At 39.4% G+C, this 12,854-nt stretch overlaps 1 protein-coding gene across 1 annotated transcript in view; it reads right to left on the bottom strand.

Moving 5' to 3' along the window:
- LOC134203226 (protein jim lovell-like) overlaps positions 1-4,458 on the bottom strand; it is a 394,722-nt gene extending 390,264 nt beyond the window's left edge. The window contains exon 1 of the mRNA XM_062678109.1: positions 4,321-4,458. The gene's annotated coding sequence lies outside the window, so the exon portion shown is untranslated. The remainder of the gene's footprint in view (positions 1-4,320) is intronic.
- Positions 4,459-12,854: the final 8,396 nt, after the last annotated feature.

Raw genomic sequence — 12,854 nt, 5'->3', positions numbered from 1 at the left:
AGAAGTTACGTATTACCATTGAAACGGAGTCCGATAACAATTTTTTGTGTACTTTATACCAACCTGAACAGCTTCAGGAAAGAGTTATTGAAATTGCATCAATCATGTGATGCAATTGTTCAGTTAAAAATCAAAATCGGAAGCAGTCATGCTACCTGAATCGGCAACATGATCGTTATTTTCCGTTGGGAAATGGGTGTAAACCTTATTTTGAGAAGAGAAATTTTGTCTACCAGCAGTAATGTTTGCATACGTGGGTACATCTGAAAATTGAATTTATCAGTGCTTGCTACCGTTGACGAGCGGCAAAATTTGTTTGTGAATTGTGGGTATGGATTGCTCGACGGTAACCGGTTTCGGAATTTGAGCGTTTGAAAAATTTCTACCCGTCGAATCTGTGATCCGATTGGAATTTCCGTCACAATTTTGCACGGAATTCAAAACTTTTTGCGTGAAGGGCATTCCAGAAATTGGATTTATGATTGCCCCACAATTAGCACATTAAATTTAGGAATCTTCTCTCACAGGACATGCGTCCTTGGCGTGAGAGGTTCCACTACAAATCATACAGCATCCATGTGACAATGTTTTTTCCATGACCACCTGGCACTTACGGCACTGGTTTTGAATTTCCCAGGCCTGGGAAATGTTCCATGTAACACGGACATGAGAATAATACAGGCCTTTTCCAACTTTTCATATTATTTAGTTCACTTTTGTTAAAATGAACTAAATAAAATTCTTGAGAAATGCCCTCTGGGAAGTACCGGAGGATTTCTTTTTCATCTTAATTACTTGACTGGTGAAAATCCAAGTAATTGAGAAATTTCAATTTTAATCTCATCCAGTGATTTATCATCACTGGGAGACCTTTCAAGACGACTTGAAAATCGCCCAGTTTTGTCGTCGTATGAAGAATTTATGGCGCTTCTCAGTTAAATACTGAAGAAGACGTTTTGATCGTCAAAGGATCCAGGCAAAACGCGGCAGTCACCCTTCCTAGCAATCTGAAATGAAACCTTGATCCCCTGAAGGTTACTCAAAATCTCATTCCGAAGCCAGAAAACTCGGCAACAGATACCACAATTGGCGGAATCCTTTGCTTTTTCGCATGAATCGAATCACGGGCCAGAGGTATATTCGATTTGCTCAATTTCATATTAATCAAATCGAACTGATTGCCCAGTCTGATTGGAGAAGAATTATTTCCGATATTAGAGTAGAAGGAATATCTGAATTCTCCAGCTTCCTTCTATTTTTTCGCGCTTTGGCAGGACGGTCTTGAAACCTTGTTTCTTTGAAGGAAGTGGAGAATTCAGAGACTCCCTTCCTCTTGTTTTTATTAATGCTCATGGCTGAGCGTGGAGACGTGACCTTCTAAGAGGTTTTTTCCAGAACGGTGTCCCCAGGATTACCACCGCTTGTCGGAATTTCTTCCGCAAACGGGTCCAACGTGAAACGAAGGCACGGGTCCTTGCAAAGATCGTAACGGATCAGTGGGTACAAATAGCGCCAAGAAGCACCGTTGAAATTAAAATAGCTTCTGGTAGTATTAAAACTTCCTTCCGCAAAGAGAGAAAGAACCGCACAGCACGAAAGCACGATGCGGTCTGATATATTTATTATTAATTACTGTAACCAGCGCCTTGGCTCCTTGTCTAATGGAAATTGAACAAAATACTGTTTAGGCTCAAGAACAAATACAGTTATGCGTGTCATCATACAACTATTTTCTTCAACATTCAGCTTCTGTAATGATCTGTACATCAAATTCTGACTAAATTATTGAACTAGCCCGACCAATTCAACAACTACAATTGACCTTATGGATATTTAGCTGTTTGAACTGTGAAAGCTCTTTCGTTTAAGTCTTTTCTATTATTCTGAATTAGAAAGGACATAATTGGAGGATTGGTTTTAGGTAGTAAGGTGAATTGCAGCATCTTCAACACTTTTCATGCAAAACAAAGCTGAAGAGCTTTCGAACTCACTATAAGCAAAATGAAGTATAGATTTGGTGCAAGGGCCGGGTTCAGTCAAACGCACTGAGCGCCAACTGAAAATTACCCATTTCTCAACTCAAATTTTCTTAGCAGATTTAATTGATTCAAATCGATGAATCCCTCTCACTATAAATGTGTTGAGATTGAATTTTTGCGGCGATAGCAGTCTTATATGTAGCAAACTTTTTGCCTTCATCCGACAAGATTTGCTACTTATTAAGATCTATCGCCGAAAAAATCAATCCAAATAGCAAAACTCTGTCGTCTAACTCCCAGATTATAAATGTGGATATCCTACAGCAAGTACGATATATTGATATAGAATGTTGTCCTTTTCTTTGCGAACAAAATACCACAAGTCAGTCAAAAGCCGCTTGGTGCGATTTGGATGAATCCCGACCATATAGGGTTGGAAGGTGCTTAGATCCTCCACTATTGGACCTTTTACTCAATTATCATCAGGAGAGATTTTTAAGATCAAACTTACTGAAATTCGACCGATTTTTTTTTCCGGATGACAAAACCTTCTGTTCAAATTTAAACGTAATATGTTTTGGCTTCACTGATAGTTAGAGTAAACGTACCTGAGTCAATTGAGAAGCTTTCATTCAGCCTCTTAAATTAAAAAAATGTCTCTAACTTTTCGTTCGTCTCATAGTCCTGTCACTTTCCACTTTTTTGTCTGTTCTTTCCATTACTTTACATATAGAATTGTATAAAAAAAAATGTAATATTAAATCAATGCGAAAATCATTTTATGAAAAAAGTTATTTTTAAAATAGGTTTCCTATTCCGGTCCATCATGTTATGCATTTTATATTCATCCTATCAAACAATAGTCATATTATGATTTTTTCAGCATCGAGCATACATGTTTCAGCAGACAAAATTTGTGCTTTGTTCGTTTATTTCACCATCGGATGAATTTGTTTATCAGTTATGTTGAAAATTGAAAATTTTCCATAAATATAATCCAACAAAGTGTATGCAAACGAAATGCAGCTTCTAATTGACATGACGAAAGTTGCCTTCCAATTCCGTATCAATAAAACAAGCTTCCATTGAATTTGTAAAATTTTGAGAGTTTTAGCCTTTTCATGAAAATTTCAAGGAGTAATTAAAAAAGTGAGGCGCAGCAACACAAAGCCAATAAATGTCGAAACAACTAACGAACCAAGAATGATATAATAGACTAATGTTGATCATATTTTTTATATTCTTTAAAAACTAGAATCAGTTTTATGTTGAAAATTTCAGCCTTTGCTTCAGCTATAGTTTGAAAAGATACCATTTGACAGATTAGGAAAAATACTTTGTAATTTATTAGAACATCACGTAGTAGCATAATGAAATTTAAATGTTGGTCTTATTAACAAATCTAATGGAGTATTGTGTTTTCATATTCCCAATTCTCAATTCCACCGCGAGATCAGAACCAGTTGCATGATAATTTCTTCTCTGTGTGTGTTCTCATACTATGAAATATGACTGAATTATGCAGTTCTACCAATTAGTGTTTTCATTTGAATATTGTTTCAATGTTTCCGGATTTATGTGAAAAGGTCAAAAACTCGGACATCTTTTTTTGTGACGGAAACTTCAAAGTTTCGCTCTATTAGTGTCCCTGTTTTGAAAACAGCCTCCCGGAATTCAAACTATTTCACTCTCGTCGCGTTGGTTTGGCAAGGCAGTTCTTGTGTTTTGATCAAAGAATTCAAGTCTTTCTGAATTTCAAGACACTTCGAACATAGTTTTAAAGACGCACAGCAAATCGGAGGATCAAATATACTTAAAGGGAAATATGCGAAAGAGCCCCTTTCAAACGTTTCCAAACAAGCTCTTAAAGAGACATTCATTTCCACAGAAGATTCTGAAACTCACATTTTGAAAATTCTTTCAAGAAATCGTTATGACTGTCAACCACAATCCACACAATATTGCGCATCACATGATTTCCAGATAGCCTGTGCGAGAACGGAGTTAGTTTGGTACTTATTTAAGTGAGAGGTATATTTAAAGTGTGAAAAGAGATCAAGTTTTCCCTAAGAAAGACACAAAATTTAGCACACAAAGTCAGTAAACTTTATTCAATTTTATTGTTAGCGTTCTGCCTTCACATTTTATAATACTGTATTTTGTTGATGTTAATGTTGTATTTTGACTGTCTTCATTCCATATAAAAAGTCAATATAATATGCACTGTTTTGGAAAAGCGTTAGCAGAAAATTACTAGTAATACAATTTTCACCAGAAATGTGTTTCTTAAGATTTTGTGTACACAAACTTTAATTTTTAGGCAAGAATAATTTTCACATACCTTCAACTAGAAACGCTTCCTTGGAGGAGAAATGTTTTAAAATCCGTTTACGTAACTTTTGGTCTCCTTCCTTCGCTTGTGATTGTTTACGGCGAACATTCACACACAACACAGAAAACCACATCGACATTCACTGGGATCTATCGTTCACTCAGCAAAATATCCGAAATATTTGTTCCAACTCAGTGATGATAACACGAAACACAAATCGAGTTAATTGTAATTTTGTTCGGCCTTAATTTATTGGAATTTCCACAATTGGCTGACTTGCTTTCAGACACCAACTTAAATTCACGATGATTTTTTTGTCAGCTCCTTCTTTATTCTACGCACTACCAAGAATCCGAAAGTTGTTTTGATATTTTTTCTCAAACTCAATCACAATAAGCACTTTTTATCCTTTTCGAAACTAGGTTTTTCTTCCTACTACCTTTCGATAATTTGTTCCACAAAAGTCCAGAAATTTTGAGCGGTCCGAAAAGGAACGATTGCACCCCGACAAGCATGGGAAGGCTGCTCAGCCAATAGTTGTTGTCGTCGTCCGTGTGGCTTCCTCCTGTTGCCAAACGGCGAAGAAATGTCTTCCCGAACCGAGCTACCCTGGATCATCGTCACCTGATAGAGCGGTGACATATTTTATTGACTTCCTGAGGTCGCTGCGCCGCTGTCGTCGTTCTTTTACGAGCGAGCAATGATGGTGCACAATGCGACTGGCTTTGTTATTTCAGGACGGTTAACTCTTGCATGACTTAGGCTGCCTTCGAGTCCTTTGAACCTGGTGTGACCCTTCTCGAGTGAAGAAAATTAGATCATGATCGGTTCACATATGAGAGCGAGATCCTTGAGTTGGCAGAAGGAATTTCCAACCGTAAAATCCAGACCTTTCCCGGGTTCTTTTGTTTGGGAATTCCCAAGGAATGGTTGTTGTTTCTTGCTGGATGATGCTGCGATTTTGTCACTTGGTTTGTTCGCTTTGTGAAAAACTTCAATCACTGCCTTTTAGGTTGAGTTTAGAACATAACTAAAATTGCACAATTTTTCAAGATTCCGAAACACTTGTCGATGAAATAAAATTATTCTTTTCGTTGGCCCAAAGGTTTTAAAAATTCTTCTTTTCTTTTTCGGTGTCGCATTCAACTACGATGCCAATCTTCGCAGCAATATCTGTTTTGATCGCGTTTTCTTCGAATAAACACATCCGATCTGACCGATCAACAGATTTGGCCTCTGAATCAAACCACTTTCCTACACCTGTTCATACGGATCACCCTTCCACAACCGTCCGAATTGCAACTCTTTCTCGTGGTGCAATGTAGATGTCCAAAAACTCTAAATAAACCAAATTTTAACAATCGAACCGCACATTTTGAGCTTTACGCCGTGACTGCTTGAGACCGACTGAAAGGTTGTAGCGCGACGGCCGGAGCTCTCAAACATATATCGCAAAACACATTCGGAAATCATACACAAGCCGCCTGCGTGCCAAACAGGTCTGATCGAAATGTACGAGTGAGTGAGCGCGCGGAGTACCCCAGGCCGAGAAGCGAGAAGCAAATCACCTAGTCCCACCTGCACCGCTCGTTCACGCTCTCTCGCGGCGACCAAGCCTCCCACCGCATCGAAAATAATAAGAGTTGTTGAATTTTGATTCTTACAATTATTCTATGCTCACACACTCCACGGGGACCGCAACCGACGTCGGCCAGATCCATGTGAGTCCACCCCACACTCACCACACTCGCGCGCACACACTCTTTCCAAGCAGCCGCCTGCTCGTGATACGAGCTGCACACACCGCACTGTCCCTTCTGCTGTGGCACCCACACAGTCACCCAAAACATCGTACATAACACCCACCGAAAGAGCAAGCATAAGAGAAAACAAAAACATCACCCTTTCCCATGCCGAAGGCCGTCGAGTCTTGGCACTCAAGCTCTCCGTGGAAAAAGCTCCAGCTGTCTTAACTCGTTCACACAGAGACGTTCGCTCGCAAAGTAACTCGATTCCAGTGAGCAAGCGCCCGTGTCCTCTCCTGAGCGCCTCAATACATAATTTCACTCAGCGTGAGCTCTCAGCTTTGGCCGTCACTCAGCGAGTTTTTCGCACCAGAGTGCTTCCACATTCAATGGCAGCACCCCGTGGCGAAACGATTCGACTGTATCCTTTCACTACTGGATATCCGAGCAAAGGAATGCGTGAATTAAATCGCAGCCAGCGATGGCAGGGTACATACAAGGGCGAATCCTAAACTTCTAATTCCTAAGCAACAAGCTCTGAGTACATACATCGGCTCTTTGAGGGTGGAGGTGCGGAATCGAGCGCTTGAAATGGGACGACGAAATAAAGGGTAAATGGATCCGATTCGAGTCGTTCGAGCGAGGGTGAACCAAATCGAGATTCTGTTAGATTGGCAAAATTGGTGAACTATTCGACGCAGTTCAACGGGGTTTCAAAGAGGTGGTGCGCGGTAAAGGGTGGATCGTGGATGTGATATGCGAAATCATTGTCGTCGTCCAAGTCGGCCTTCTTTTCGCTCTCCGAGTCCCTCGACGGTCTCATATGTGGTGAGGGCCTCGGTCACATCACATATGCGAGGCGTGTTTGTTCCCACACATGGGAGAAACATAACTGAATTTGAGCCAAATTGGCGCTCGGATACGTGGTGACGCGCGTCGAGGGTCGTTGTTGTCGTCTTCGTCGCCGTCGACGTCGGATGGCGGTGGAGTGGATCGTTTGGTTTATTGCCTTTGTGACTGTTCGCTGCTATGAAGGTTCGTGATATTTCGTTGTATGCTACTAGTTGGCTCTCATTTGCTGGCGTGGACAGTTGCATTGCCATTTTTTTTGCTTCGTAGAGGGGGTCTAAATAGTAAGTGGCGTTATCGGTTGGAACAAAATGGAGAAATTGAAGTGATGCGACCATAAATCTTTGTCTATATCGAACAAAAATGGATTACAATCAGCAAATTGCTTTTCTACAACCTGAATTCCTATCAATAAAGGAATAATGTAATGTCTTGCAAACTTTGAAATAATCATTTCTCTATCTCATAAGATTTGGAATGCTTTGAATAAAGCGTGTAAAAAGGGCACACAAACATGTCTGTATCTTTATTGCTATTTGAGTAACAATTGAAAAATTGCGTTGTACCAGTTCCACCAACTCAGCTCATTGCGGTCACCACCTTCTTGTGCCTGTTGGATCCAAAGCGAACACCATCCTTGTGTAGTGGCAGAACCATAGTAGGCAAATATTGACATGTCAGATAGCGCGAACCTGGCGAGAACCAACTCTTACTTATTGTAGCACAGAACCATCAAAGACACCGAATAAAGCAGCAGACATTATTGATGAATGATCCCATGTACGATACTTCACTTGCAGGGTTTTTTCTCGGCATTCTTGCAATTTGCCTCGTCCATTATATCCTTCCAGATGTTGCCGTAAATTTGGACATACATGGCCTTTTTGAGGCACTAGCAGACCCGACGAGCTTCGTTTCGCCTAAAATTGATTTATTCTTTGGTTAGATCTCGTTATGCAGTAATTTCAGTTTCATTTGCATTGGAGCCTCCCTTTTCAGAAGAAGAGGGGTTTCAAACTATCATAGAAACAAACCCTCTCTTCCCAAACCTACACATGCCAGATTTGGTTCCATTCGCTAGATTAATTCTCGAGTTATGAATAAATTGGTGTTTTATTTGTATGGGAGCCCCCCTTTCAAAAGGAGGGAGGAGTCTTGAGCCATCTTAAGAACCTTACCCGGCCCCAAAACCTCTGCATACAAATTTTCACGCTGATCTGTTCAGTAGTTTCCGAGTCTATAAGGGCCATACAGACAGAAATTCATGTTTATGTATATTGATAGAACAGAATGTGTTCTCAGCATAGTTATCCAAGAAATCCCTGAAATAAGGTCTTCAAGGCTACATGCTTAACGGAAGATCAATTGGATTGTTTCAAATAGGTCACATGTCTTTTGTTATGCATAGAATAGAACGTGTTCGTTCACATTATGTGTTCTTGGCCGTCCAAGAAATCAATAAAATAAGGCCTTTAAATTCACATACGTAACCAAAGCTCAATTGGATTGTTTCAAATGAATTACATGTTTTTATATTCCATAAGATTACAGTACATGGTTGCTCGTAAAGACATGAATGCCGGAAAAGGGTTGTTTGGCCGAAGCCCATTCGGCCGAAAGCCATTTGGCCGAATGCCGCCTGGCCGAATAAACCATTAGGCTGAAAGTCATTTGGCCGAAAGTGTAATTTGGCCGAAAGGGTAATTTTGCTAAAAGAGTCAATTTGCCGAATGGGTCATTTGGCTGAACGGGTCATTTGGCCGAAAGGATTATTTGGCCGAAAGGGTCATTTTGCCAAAAGGGTCATTTGGCCGAAATGGTAATTTGGCCGAAAGGGTCATTTGGCCAAAAGGGTTAATTTTCCGAAAGGGTAATTTAGCCGAAAGGGTTATTTTGCTGAAAGGGTCATTTTGCCGAAAGGGTCATTTAGCCGAAAGGTTCATTAGGCCGAAAGGGTTATTTGGCCGAAAGGGTCATTTTTCCGAAAGGGTCATTTGGCTGAAAGGGTCATTTTGCCGAAAGGGTCATTTAGCTGAACGGGTCATTTGACCAAAGGGGTCATTTAGCCGAAAGGATCATTTTGCCGAAAGGGTCATTTATCCAAAATGGTCATTTGGCCGAAAGGGTCATTAGGCCGAAAGGGTTATTTGGCTGAAAGGGTCATTTGGCCGAAAGGGTCATTGGGCCAAAAGGGTAATTTGGCCGAAAGGGTCAATTTGCCGAATGGGTCATTTGACCGAAAGGGTCATTCATCCGAAAGGGTTATTTGACCGAAAGGGTCATTTGGTCGACAGGATCATAAGGCCGAATGGGTCATTTGGTCGAAAGGGTCATTTGATCGAAAAGGTCATTTGGCCGAAAGGGTAATTTGGCCGGAAGGGTCATTTTGCCGAAAGGGTTATTTAGCCGTAAGGGTCATTTGACCGAAAGGGTGGTTTGCCCGAGAGGGTCTCAATCGGCCAAATGACCCTTCAAGCCAAACGACCCTTTCGACCAAATGACCCTCTCGGCCAAATAACCCTTTCGGCAAAATGACCCTTTCGGCCTAATGCCTTTTTTGGTTTACTGACCCTTCGGCCTAGACCTGTGCGCCGGTCATGTAATCGGCGGCGGCGGCGTGGTGGTCACTTTTGCCCCGGCGGCGGCGGCGTCACGGCGGCGCGCCGTTGGGTTTTATCGGCGGCGGCGGCGGCGGCGTGAACCGGCGTGGATGAAAAAATCAATGGCTGAAAAAATTAACTTAACGCGGATTTTTGGATTCACAGAGTACGAATAACTCGTATAAAAATCGACTTCAGTAAAATTGATATTATACGGTTGCCGATCATCAAACAGCACATTCAATAGTCAATTACTGACGTACCTGATTACAAAATGTTGTTGAAATTAACATAACTGAAAATGCGTACTGGCTGAGTAATACTACTGGTACACGATGACCAACCAAAATAAATATTATCCCTTAAATTCAGTTAAAAACTTTTTTGTTCTTAGTGGAGTTCCTGAAAGAATTTCTGGAGGAAACCGCTATTTTTTTAAAATTCCTAATTACCTAGAAAATGTCATTCCTTGAGAATCTAGCATTAGCATTCAGCAATTCATAGGTGGTACAAACATAGCCTTTTGTAAGAGATTATCTCTTAGGTGGAAGCAAGGCACTCTCCAACAGGTGACATCTGTCCTGGCCACGTCTTTGGGAATGCTGAGGAAGAGGAAAGATTTTTAATTCGACACCTATTTAAGAAAGATATAGAACACTTTACTCATGGGTGCTACGGGACCGAGCTCATCTTGGTAAAACCCTATGAGAATTTCTGCGAAAAATCATGTAGGTATTCTAGGTAAAATCCATTCAAGTTCTCTTTGGGAAATTAATTTAGTAAAATCATATAATATTCCTGCTGGATTTCATTCGGAAATTTAATAAGGAATGAAAAAGTTTTTAAAATTTTTGAAGTATTTTCCTGAAGAACTTAGGGAACTGAAAGAATTCCCGAAAAAAAATCAGAAGGAACCTTTCAAAGAAATTTTGGAAAAATCCCTACAGACATACAGACTACAGAAGGTATTTTCATAGAAATTTCCAAAGGTATTTTCGAAGAAATTTTCGAAAAAAATTCTAGAGGGGTTTTGAATGAATTCCCGAGGTCCCCGAAAAAAATCACAAGAAATGGAGAATGTTGTAAAGAAATCCTGAGGGAAATGGCTAAAAATTTCTTCCTGGAGTTATCAAACATACTGGAATTTTCTAAGGTAGTTTTAAGGTAGTTCTGAAGGAATTCCTATGGAGATTTCAGGAAAAAAATGTCAAGTAGCTTGATAAGGAATTTCTAAGAAATTTCCGAAGTAATTTAAAAAAAAAATCCGCAGGAATTCCTAAAAGAATCTTCCGAAGCAATTCCCAAATTAATTTCCGAAAAAAAATATTAGCAAATTTTCAATGCCTAAAGAAATTTCCAAAGGAATCCGTTAATGAATTTCAGAAGGATTTTTTAGAGAATTTTTGGAGGAATTCTAAAACAATTTTCGAAGGAACTTCAAAAACATTTTCTGTAGATATTTCAAAAGAAATCTGTAAAGGATCTTTGGAAGGTATATCCGAAGGGAATTACTGAAAAAATTCTAGAGGATTCTACAAAGCAATTCCTGAAGGAATTCCAAAGAAATTGATTAAAAAAATCCTGGAGGAAGTTCTTACTTAAAGGATTCCTGAGGGAAGTTCTGGAATATTTCTTAGAAACCCTTCGAATTTTTGGAGAAATATCTTAAAAATTTCAACATTTATTTAATTTCTAGATTTATACCCTTAAAAAATTCAGCAGATTTTCCAAAGAAATCCCTGGAGGAATTTCTGAACGACGTCTTGACAGAATGTCCAACGGAATTCTCGAAAAAATCTAAGATTGTCGGAGTTGCTTGAAGTTGCCTAAAGTTGCTTGGAATTCTTAAGGAATTTTTTGAAGAATACCTAAACGAATTCTCCAAGGTTTTCCTTTCCTTCCTGAAGGAATATGTGGAGGATATTTGTTAAGTTAAGTTTGCCATTTAAGGTGTTTTTTATGATAAATTGCGAAAAAGATTCGGCTGTCGGAAGGACTTGAACCCACACTTTTCTATTGAGTACATGGATGTATTACCAATTATACAACAGCTGCCCTTGCGAGAAGCTGTTCCATAAACAGCTAATAACAATGGGATATCAGTCAGTTCCCCGTATCCATCGAATCGACTTTGGTAACATAACATTTCACACCTTTTCTCTCTACCCATCAACAAGCCTTTGAGATTTCCTGTAGAAATTCCTTCAGATTTTTTTTATGGATTCCTCTGGAATTTCCTCTAGGAAGAGGAAGGGAGGTCTTTTAGAAATACCTACAAAAACTCATTTAGCAGTTCTTTCTGGAATTATTTTCGAAAATCCTTTCGGATTCTTTTTAGAAAATGCATTCAAAAATTCATTTGGAAATTCCTGCACCCTTCAAAACCCTTCAAAAACACCTCCAAAAATTTGCTTGAGTACTCCTCCAGATTCTTTCCGTAAATAATTTAAAAATTACGTCCATTACTAATCAAATTTTTAAAAGAATTACTGAAATAAACACTAAACAAAGAATTTCTACGAGACGAGCCAGCCTTAGGCTGAAAGTCTCGCTAATCTATATACATAATCTATATACATAAAAATGATTTTCTGTCTGTCTGAACTTTATAGACTCGGAAACTACTGAACCGATCGGCGTAAAAATTTGTATGCAGAAGTTTTTGGAGCTGCGGAAGGTTCTTAAAATGGTTCGAAACCCCTTCCCGCTTTGAAAAGGGGGGGCTCCCATACGAATGAAACACGAATTTCTTCATAACTCCAGATGTAATCAGAGAATAAATCAATTTTGGGCGAGACGGAGTTGGTCGGGTCTGCTGGTAAAGACATAAAAAAAACTAAACGAAGAAAAATCAGAATGTACACACCTGTCTTGAATGACTAAAACCAAACCGTGTAAAACAAAACCTGGGTGTATTATTGAAAGATTTTCGGAAAGAATTCATGAAGGCAGTTTTCAAGGAATTCCTTCAGAAAGTTCTGAAACAATTCCCGGAGAATGTTTTCAAGGAATTGCTAGAAGAAGTTCTGAACAATTCCTTTAGGGAAATTTCGAAGAAATTCCTTATGCTACATTTTGAAGACTTTATTTATGGAATTCATGAAATAATTGCCAAAGAAATTCCAAAACGAGAAATTTCCGAAGGAGTTCTCATAGAAATTTCCAAAAGTCTTGCTTTAAAAAATTAAAGATTTCCTAAGCAATTTTTGGAGAAACTCCTTACTCCTTAAGGAGTCTCCAAAGGAATTCCCATCGGAATTTTCGTAGGAATTCCTGCAACCATTTTCGTATGCATTCCTTAAAAAAGTGCGAAGGAAATTCGTAAGAGATTTAAAAAAAAAACGTTAAT

Source organism: Armigeres subalbatus, unplaced genomic scaffold, assembly GCF_024139115.2.
Source record: "Armigeres subalbatus isolate Guangzhou_Male unplaced genomic scaffold, GZ_Asu_2 Contig170, whole genome shotgun sequence".
NCBI lineage: Eukaryota > Metazoa > Arthropoda > Insecta > Diptera > Culicidae > Armigeres > Armigeres subalbatus.
The sequence above is the reverse complement of the archived record's forward strand: the minus strand, read 5'-3'. Positions and strand labels throughout refer to the sequence as shown.